Consider the following 9,924-nt stretch of genomic DNA (forward strand, 5'->3'; position numbering starts at 1 on the left):
GCCACAAGCAGTAGCTTCACTTCACGAGAGAAGAATAAGAAGGGGCCATGGTGTTGGCAGAAGGCAGGAGCGGAAGAGCGGCATCACGAAGCCAGACAATATTAATGATGCACATTGTCAAGAACTTTCACTGGCCTAGGCCACTTCCATTTGGAATGCGAATGGCACAAGGTCTGGCGCTGCCATTGCCACTGGCATTCGAGCTCTATGACTCTGACTCTAGCTGTGACCCCAGAACCACCTCTGCTCCCAAAACCAACAGCTCTTTAACACGGCACTGAAAATAAAGTTTAAAGTTCTTAAAAAAATATAAATATAAAACAATATTTTTAAGCTCTTAATTTGAATGCACTTTTGAGACATGATTAAGTAAGCAGCAAGATAGAATATTTATTAGCTCTGACTTTTCTCTCAGTGTCCTCCCCCATTGCTTGACCCAGTGCAGTGTGGCCAAACCACAATGACACGCGTCGCTTCAATCGAAACCTCGGGCACTCCGTGGACTGAAAAGCAGAAGAGCGGGCGGCCGGCAGAGGCAGAGCTCAATTGAGACGCACTCTAATGGCAATAATTATGCGGCAGCAACAGCTCCACCACCGAAAAAAAAGGAAGCCACGAAGAAGCAACAGACAGATGGATACCAGGTCAGAGCGAGGGGGTGATAGCTGGTAGCAGAGAGATAGAAGACGATAAAGAGTGCGGGTAGCCAAGGAATCACCATTAAAAAAAGACAAAAACGATGATTGAGTGTGCGTATTTTGGGTTTCAATGGTGACCCACAATGAGTGGTAGGGGGGGAGAGAGGGGTCTTTTGGTTGGATGAGGTCGGGGGTGGCAAGAAAGCGGAGGGGGGAGGTGAAATGAATAGAAAGCGGAGTGAAGAAGCGGCATTCACCGCAAAGATGTCGAGAACAACGGATAATGCACTTCAAGAGCGGCTCATTGTGTCTGGCAGTTTGCGCTCGCCCCGTCCCTTTCATTCCACCCGCCTGCCATCTCTTTCTGGCTTCCCCCATCAACTTGACTAAGTTCCAATTATTTGTGCGGTCGATGCTCAACGAGCGCCTTCCAATTGCAAATGTCGGTTGTTAGGGCGGGAATGAAAAGTGGGCGGTGGAAGTGCGCTAAAGTGCAGGGTTGCACTGAAAACAAAAAAATAAAATTCCTTATAATTCTCAAGTTCCTATTTCTTGCAAGTGAAGATAAAAAATACTTTAAAATGCCTTTAATATCCTCTAAAAAATGTCAAAAATATTCTTCTTTCAGTGTAACAAAGTAAAGGAGGTTGGGGGTTCAAAGGCGATTGCTTTAAAGTGGCGTTCGGTGGGCGGCGGGGGGCGTGCCTGTCGCCGCCACTAGTTGTTTTACAGGAAATGGATTTTTTTTTTGTATTTTCTAACTGCACTTTGCTCTTCGTTCACCTCCCAACCCCCCGCTGCCCTTGTTCCCCGCACTTTTGGTTCTTAACAATTTATTTTGTTGTTGTTGTTGTTGTTATTTTCACATTGGTTGCTCCATTTCGCTGTTTTTGTTGTTGTTGCGGTTTTGACTTATGTGCGCGCTTAATTGTTGTTAAGAAGTGAAAATCAGCGGCAGGCAGCCAACGGTGGCGGCAGAGAAAAGCGAAATAAATCCAATGGAAAGCCGCCGCCACCGCTGCTGCCATCAAGCGATGAGGAAAATGAGGAAAATAGGGAGCGGAAGGAGGCAGGGGTCGATTAATGTGACTACAGTCTTGACTTAATTTCATTTCGGTTGCATACAGGGCACAGAGATTCGGCGCGACCTACAACCACAACCAGAAAGAAAAATAATTTGCGTTCATTTAAATACAATTTCACTCAGAAAGAAGGAAAATAAATGAATATATTACAAAGGGGGAAAAGCCATATTACTCTTAAGCATCAGCGGAATATTTCTACCTCTTAAATTACCTTTTTCATTAATAACTTTTACTTTACATTTAGAACATCATTCATTTCTATCATAAAGTTCAACTTTTCCTTACAATCATTATCAGCTACCAAAATATAATCAATTTTTGGCTGTGCAAATTCAGAGAAGAGCGTGGAAAATGCGAATTGCGGAAGAGCGCGCTCAAGAGGAAAAAGGCTGGGAGGCGAAAGGCGGTGAACGAAGAGCTGAGACGGATATGGTTTGCAGGGTAGGAAAAGCGAGGAAATTCAGTGCGGCTCAGCCGCAATCATTTCGACGTTTTTGCATATTTTCATGCAGTTTTCCAGTTTGCCAAATTCCGCTGCAGGCACACAGTGTACACAGTGGGGTTAGGATGGTAAGATACATTTCAATAGCCAGGAAAATTATCATATTAACTATCATTACCTAGGTGACACTCAAAGTCAAAACTAAACTAAACTAAAAATCCGATTTAATTAGTATCTTTCCTTTTTTTTCACACCATTTATCATAGATGAAAGTTGCCTAGTTCACGGCACTTTAGTGGCCATCCATCAATCAGCCATCAATTTGACGGCTGGCTGTCGCTTCGTCCCACTGTGCGTCGTCGCTTTGTTGTTGCTTCGCTTGCTATCATCAACGCCTACGAGCATGCCAAAAAAAAAAGAGAGTGAAAAAATGCAGTGAGTACAAAAGGAAGAGCGATGGTGGTGTGAGAGGGGGCGAGGAGGTTGGGGCTGTGTTTGAGGATGGGAGCGAAAGACTGGAACAAACTGCATTCATGGCATCCTCCGCGAATATCCAGTCGTTGTAGTCGCTGGCAGTTGGTAGTTATGCGCCGCTTAGTCACAGCTGTGGCGCTGACAGGCTGCCTCGCTTCACCCCTCTGCCCGCATCTTCCGGGGATGCCCCAAAAACCCCGCCATCACCCACCGCCCACCACTTGCATATGCATATGCACTCTGCTCGGCGAAATGCACTGGTAAAAACTCTACAGAAGTAACTTATTTAATTTCTTAATAATATTTAACCTTGAAAGCTGATCTCAAAATAACTTTGAGAATGACTTAAATGACTCTTAAAATTATAATTACCCATTAGCACTATAATGCCGAAATGTTAGGTTTAAAATACAACCATTTTCATCTTCTTGACATATCTTTTCCCTATTTTTTCAAGTGTAATTCTGGGCAAAAAGGACGGCAAAAAAATCGCACGCGCATATTTCTTAATCTTTTTCTTGTGCCTGCTGGAGCTCTTCTCTTCTGCGGATGTGTGTGTGCCAGTGAGAGTGTGTGCATATCCATCACGCTCAGTGAAGCGACCTCTGACCCCTCCTCTGCCTCTTGGTAGCCCGCCTCTTCCACCCCCCTTTGTGTTCATGCTCATGCCACGCGTCGCTGCTTTTACTTCTTCGCAACTCTATTTTGCATCTTGCCGCTCCCCTTCTCCTCTCCTCCTCTTCCAAGTTGAGCTCCACTTGATCTTTGACCCAATTCCTTAGCATTCTTTGAATGCAGAATCTTCATCGTCATTCGGCGCACTCTTCCACTTTCAATTTGATTTGATTTAATCCTGGAAACAACGAAAAACATACAAAGCCATAAGTAACTCGTGATTGAAATTAATAACAGCGAGATTTTTGTTAAGGGAAACGAAGGTACTTATACCCTGGTTAAAATATTTTCTAATAATATATATATATTTTAAGTAAATATTTCAATTATGATTGTGATTAAAATCTGTAGCTATGCTTGTGCCTGCGGCTAGTGCCTGATAGATAGTATCTTTTTCTGATCACAGACTAAACACCAACTTAAAAATACTTTTTAACACTCTTTCAATCTGCAAGAATAGTTAGAGTTAAGCAAAATAAGAATATTTTACTTATGTTTTTATTACAAATTAAAATCTTAACTTTGAAAAGGAAAACAGTTTCATCTGAATTAGTTTTGCCCTCTTTATGTGTGGCCCAAATCTCCCTTTCGGCCTAAATGTAAACTCCCTTCAGTAAGCTGAAGACACATTTTTATGCCAGCCTGACAATGCAAATTGCTTTTTTGTTGTTGTTGACATTCAGGCGCTGCTTTAATTAAGCGCATTAATGTCACTAACTTATGAGTCTGTATGTGTGTGTGTGTCCCTGTGTGTGTGTGGGAACGAGTCTCGGGAGAATCAATGGGAACTTGACATAACTTTAAGCGTTTTGTTGATCTTTAGTTTTAAGCCTCGCTGATTCTTTTGTGGCAAAAAAGGGGTTCTTCTGCGGGGTATATTGAATTTTTAAGGCAGTTGGTAATAAGAGAAATTCAACAATAAAATACTGAAATATTTAATCAATTTTATGCGTGATATAAAATATTTAAATAATAATATTAAGTGTTTACCGAACTTGATTCTGTTTTCAACTCCAAAATTCTCTTAAAAATTCAACATTAAAATGGAATTAATACTTGTAATGGCTAGATGGTTAGATTTCGTAATAAACTACTTATATTTAACACTTCTTATAAAGTTTTGTTAATAAAACTTAAATTAATAATAATATGAAAACCCAAGTTAGTGCATCTTTCCCATTCGTTTTACCTACAAGACGGCTTAAATTTTATTTGTTCGCTGATGTCCCATGCAAATTTACGGCAATTGGCCGCTGCCGTTGACAGCCAACCCTCTCCACCATCCGCCCTCCCCCCCCCCCCTTGCCACGCCCACCCTTGGGCAGATCCTGTATTGACAGTGTTGTCAACGCTCGTAATCTGCTTTTATTATGAATGCTGAAGATGCGTGCATTAAACGAAATCAAAAGCCCTGCATATTGGGTATTCTGTATATAAAGTTGTTCGTTGGCTGGAATTTGCACACAAATACCAACAGCGCTGAATGCAGGCACACAGATGCACAAACACACACACAGAGGGAAATGCCATCGCGTTAACATTTCTATGCGGCGCTATCATCCAACACCTCCAAGTCCTGTGCTGTTAAGTTGGCTATTTTGCTGGTTAAAATATGGTTGGGATTATGGCTGGTATTTAAGAACTTTCTTGTGATCTTCAAAGTGAAAAATAGGTATATAATATTATTTATTTAAATTATATTTTAAAGTGTAATTTCTCTCTGTTCTATATTTAAATATTTTACCTTAATATCATAGCTTTATTATTTTAAAGTGGAATTTTTGAACCTAACATTTAATCAATAATATGACAACCTAAACATAAAATAATTTATGTACTTGTAAGAACATATTTTTCCTAAGCTTATGCTGGAATCTTAATTCAACTTAAAACCATAAAAAATGTATTTGAATATTCAAAGAATTTATAATAATAACATAAACCATTTCACGCTATCAAAACAAACGTGACATTTATTTCTTCTTATCACCTTAAACTGAGATTGTTCATTTCTTGACGGCAAACAATGTTTGATTTTGCCAGGTTTTTTGAAGAGAATAAATGTCAACACTGTTTCGTACCTCTGTTCCTGACCCTTCTACAGTGTCCACTCCATCTGGCCCTCCCTCCGCACCCCGTCCAGGTGCGTTGCGGGCCGCCAAGTTTGTGAAATTTATGTTATTTGCGGTAGCCGTTTGCATAATTTGCGTGTTTGTATAAATGCATGTATACATGGGAATACACGCACACTCTCACTCGAATACACACGCTTTTAGGTAGATGTGAGGGTGTGCACTGAAAGAAATAGGTCTTTAAGTTTGATTTCGGAACTAGTAAAGCTGCTTTTGAAACTGATTTTAAAATCAAATATAGTTACAACAGAAAGTTATTGAAAAAGGTTCTTAAAAATGCTTAAACGATTGTTTTTTTCATTAAAAATAATTTTGTTACATTTTGGCATACAAACTATTATCTAAATACCTTTCTTAATTTATGCAAAAACTTTCTGAAATCCACGGCAAAGCATTTTTGTTAAGTGCCAGTTCACGCGTGTGGCACACCTATGGCCGCTAGCTGTTGGCATTCCATTTTCATTTTCACGAAAATTGTTAAAACTATGTTTGCTCTACATATAACCCGAAAACGCAACACAAAACAACCAAAATAAAAATAATACAAACAAAATGATCCCCAACAAAACAGCAAAGACAGCAGCAGAAAACAAAAACCGAAAACAGAATCGCAGGGACAACAATGAACAGTCAATTGAGGGAAAATTGCAGAGCACTTTTTTCCATATCTGAGCGATTTTAACCATGGCCGTGGGTGAAAAGCTGAATGAGCTGCAATTAAGATATCCCATGCAGTTTGGGGGAATAGTTTTCAGGAAAAATAGGTGGAAAATGGGGCAAACATAAGTGAAAAGCATACTAAACAAGGTTTATTTTAGGGCTTAGCTGACACAGATTTGGGTTTGACTAATATTAGATATCATCTTTTACCTATCATCCAAAATAAATGTAAAATTTAATAAGAGACACCACCACTAAAAAAGCTATAATAATGCCATCACAGAAAATAAAAAATATTTAAAAAAAGATCCCCACAGTAAATCAGCTAAACTTTTTGGCAGCCCAGAGAGGGTAAGCCCGAAATGCGGCTTAAATTGAGCGCGGATGAAACTTTTATTATTATGTAGAAACTCACATAATTTTTTGCGTTTGAATTTTGGTAAACTTTTGGCTTTTGTTCTACTTGACATAAAGTTTGTGTGAATAACAAAATAAATATGGAAAATCAAAAGAGTGAAAATGCGGTTATAACATCCCATCCAGGGGACATTAATTAAAGTTCGGCGTGGCTTTAAAATTGTTGAAATCTTTTATAAGCCAGAGATTAAAACGGGTTTTCTATTGGGAGTTAAAGGTCGATACCGCGTCTGACTTCCGCAACCTGGGCGCTCTCTCTATCGCATGCATAATTCGAAATTGGGGGAAAACTAAACGCGATGGCCAAAACGGTTTCCTAATTGGGTCAACAATGCAGTTGAAAATTTCATTTCGGTGACCGCAAGTCCTCGTCTCCCACCCCAAATCAACCCCCTCTAATAGCTGTCGTTTTGGAGCCATTGTCCTGAGCATTTTGCATGTCATTTCGGTTAATTAAATTATTTACGTCGTTCACTTTTGGGTTTTGGGTTTAGTCGAACGAGCACGCAAATTATTTTAATTAGCAATTCCAATCAAAGCAATTTTGAATCATTTTTTCCCAATAAATAACAAAAATTGGGTAATTTAGTCGTGTTTATGTTGGCCAAAATTGTGGCATTAGTTTGTTCTATAAAAATTTTAGAGAATGTAAATTTTTGTTATTCATTTACTTAAAGTACAGAATATGTTTTTCCTTTTTATGATTTTAAAGTACGAGTCACCATCTAGAATAAACCATTCAAATCGATTGTTATTCCCATTTTTTCTATTGATTTCCAGCCCAGTTTGAGGCCTCTCCGTTTTGGGGGCTTTATCGACGCTTGCATAATGCAGCAATTCCAATTAGTTTTGCCAACTAAATTTCAATTACATTTCAAACACACTCGCACATGACTGCCTCGAAATGCCATGGCAATGAAGTTGGCCAAAAAGATGATTACGGCCCACAAAGTGTTGCATAGTTTGGCGCGCACGTTTTTCGGCCCAAAACATACAAACTATATGCGGATAGCTATAGAAATATGAAATAAATTTCATGAAAATTCAGAGATACTCACTCGCCTGTGCATTTGAGGCTTATTTTAATTTTTTTCTAATATTGGTCTAAAAGCCCAAAAGCATATCATTTGTTGCTCATTTAAATACCGTAATTAAGTGATATCATGGTATCTAATATGAGTTCCCATTCCGCTTAGAGTGGCGTGTTCGCTGGCAATGGTGGCCAAATGGAAAATGGGTAGAAAAGCGTTGGGGCTTTAGAAGCGCAAACAGTTGCTTATTTTGAAATTTTATTTAGAGCTAATTGTTTCCTGGGCCAGGTCAGCAAGGCAGGCCATGTACGTGAGTGTATGTGGATGTGGATGTGGCCAGTTGGTAAGCAACCCCCCTTGGAGTCGGCCTATATGCATACGCACCTCGGCAAAAGCCTGGCCGAAAGCCAAAGGACGCCGCCCCTCGATTGTTTGTTTATTTGCCTGTTTGCCATTGCCCGTTCACACCGCAGCGAATCGAACGGAATGGAATCCAAGGTGGGGATCGGGGCGTTCGGATTTAATATTTTCCAACCCTTTTCGATATATATATAGATAGGTATACATATATATATGTTTAACTTTTGTGGCACGAGGGCAACTTTGAAGTGCTTAAAGGAGGCAAAAAGGGATATATTGAATATGTTGCCTACCAAATGAGAGCCATAAAGACAGCCTTTGGTTATATAATTATATCAAATATGTAAGAAATACCTTTATTTGTGTTGAGAATTATTTATAAATCAAAGTATGTATTCATAGGTGTGTGTATAATTGACTCTTTTAGCCCTTTAAATACCTAAGTTAAGCCAAAACCTTGTCACATAATATAGTGGACTGCCTTTTTTTAAGCAACTTCCTTTGTCTATCAAAGTGAACCCTGTTAATTATCTGTTTTTGATAATAACAATTATATCCAACGGTTTCCCGTCATACACAACCCTTTACCGCTTTTCAGTCGAGGATTAGGCCCTGACAGATCCACATGGGGTCCGCTGGTAAACTTTATTTACCGTGGCCGCCCGCTGCGAGCAAAAAGTCAGCGGTTGCCACTGGACAACCCTTAACCCCTTAATAGGTCTTAGCACATGCTTGCCCCTTTCAGTATCCCCTTTTCCCCCCAATTTCACCCACACAAACGCGTTGCTAACCGCAGGAAATACACTGATAACAATAATCAACTAATATTCGGAGAGTTTGATGAGAATGTTGTTATAAACTAAGTTAGTAGCAAATACTAACTAACTTAAGTCTTAAATTTGTAATTAAAAGATATTCAACACCTTCTTAACTCCTAAAAGGTTATTCTCAGTTAAGATATATTTCGTATTTAAGTTTCTAAAAACCATATTATTTAATAATCGTAATTTTTCTTAGTGCACCTGGACAGCAGCAGAAAGAGCTGGCAAGTGAAGGCCGAAAGAGGAGGGGGCGAGTTGCAGCTGCAGCAGCTAATGAAACACATCTCCGCTGGGTGGACCGCAACAAGACGTGTTTAAATTTAGTTTTCGTTAATTTTCGTTTGTTGTCTTTTGTTGTCCAGCGGTTGACTTGCCCTTCTGACCCACCCCTCTTCCCCTTCTCCCCATCTACTCCCTTTATTGTTGTTTTGTATCAGCAGCCGTTGCTGATAAGAGCGTTGCGGTCGTCAATTTGTAATGAAACATATGTTTGCCCCAAGTGACAGGCGCACTCACGCTGCGTTCTTGTCCGCTGATAAGGGAAAAACATGGAAGAGCAATCTGATGAGGATGAGGGGGTGAGGTAGAGGTGAGGTGGGGGAGCGGCACTGACTCAGGGAGCGGTCAATGTCCGTTGGGTGCCAAGAGCTAAGTATAATTACGGGGCTTACCCTTCAAAAGGGAAACATTGGTTTTTATTGATTTTTTAAATTTCAGTCTTATTTTGTTCTATTAATCTTAATCTTAAATACACAAAGAACATTTTAAAATATTTGTATACTTCAGTGGAACATCAAACTATGTAAAACTTTGGTTTATGTTCCAGAGGTATTTACAGTATATAAAAATATTTGTATTTCACATATGAAAACACCTAATTAACTGCACAAAAGTATGCAACATAGTTTGAAATTTGCATATTTTTGTTAACATGAACATCGAGATTATTCTCTCACTTAATAACAAATTAAACCAAGAAAAATCCTTCAAGGGTATTTATCTCTTCGATTCTTTTTTCCTGCTTATTAATTCCTTCAATCCGATTCGATCCGCTTGGGAACAGTTGTCTTTACTTTACTTTCCGTTGGACAGGGTCACTTCAGCGAGTTGTCATACAGATAAATATGTTTATTTGCCCGGACTTACATTCCAGTGTGTGTGTTGTGTGTGTGTGGTGTCTGATGATGGA

Source organism: Drosophila eugracilis, unplaced genomic scaffold (genome assembly GCF_018153835.1).
Source record: "Drosophila eugracilis isolate 14026-0451.02 unplaced genomic scaffold, ASM1815383v1 contig_1197, whole genome shotgun sequence".
NCBI classification, from domain to species: Eukaryota; Metazoa; Arthropoda; class Insecta; order Diptera; family Drosophilidae; genus Drosophila; species Drosophila eugracilis.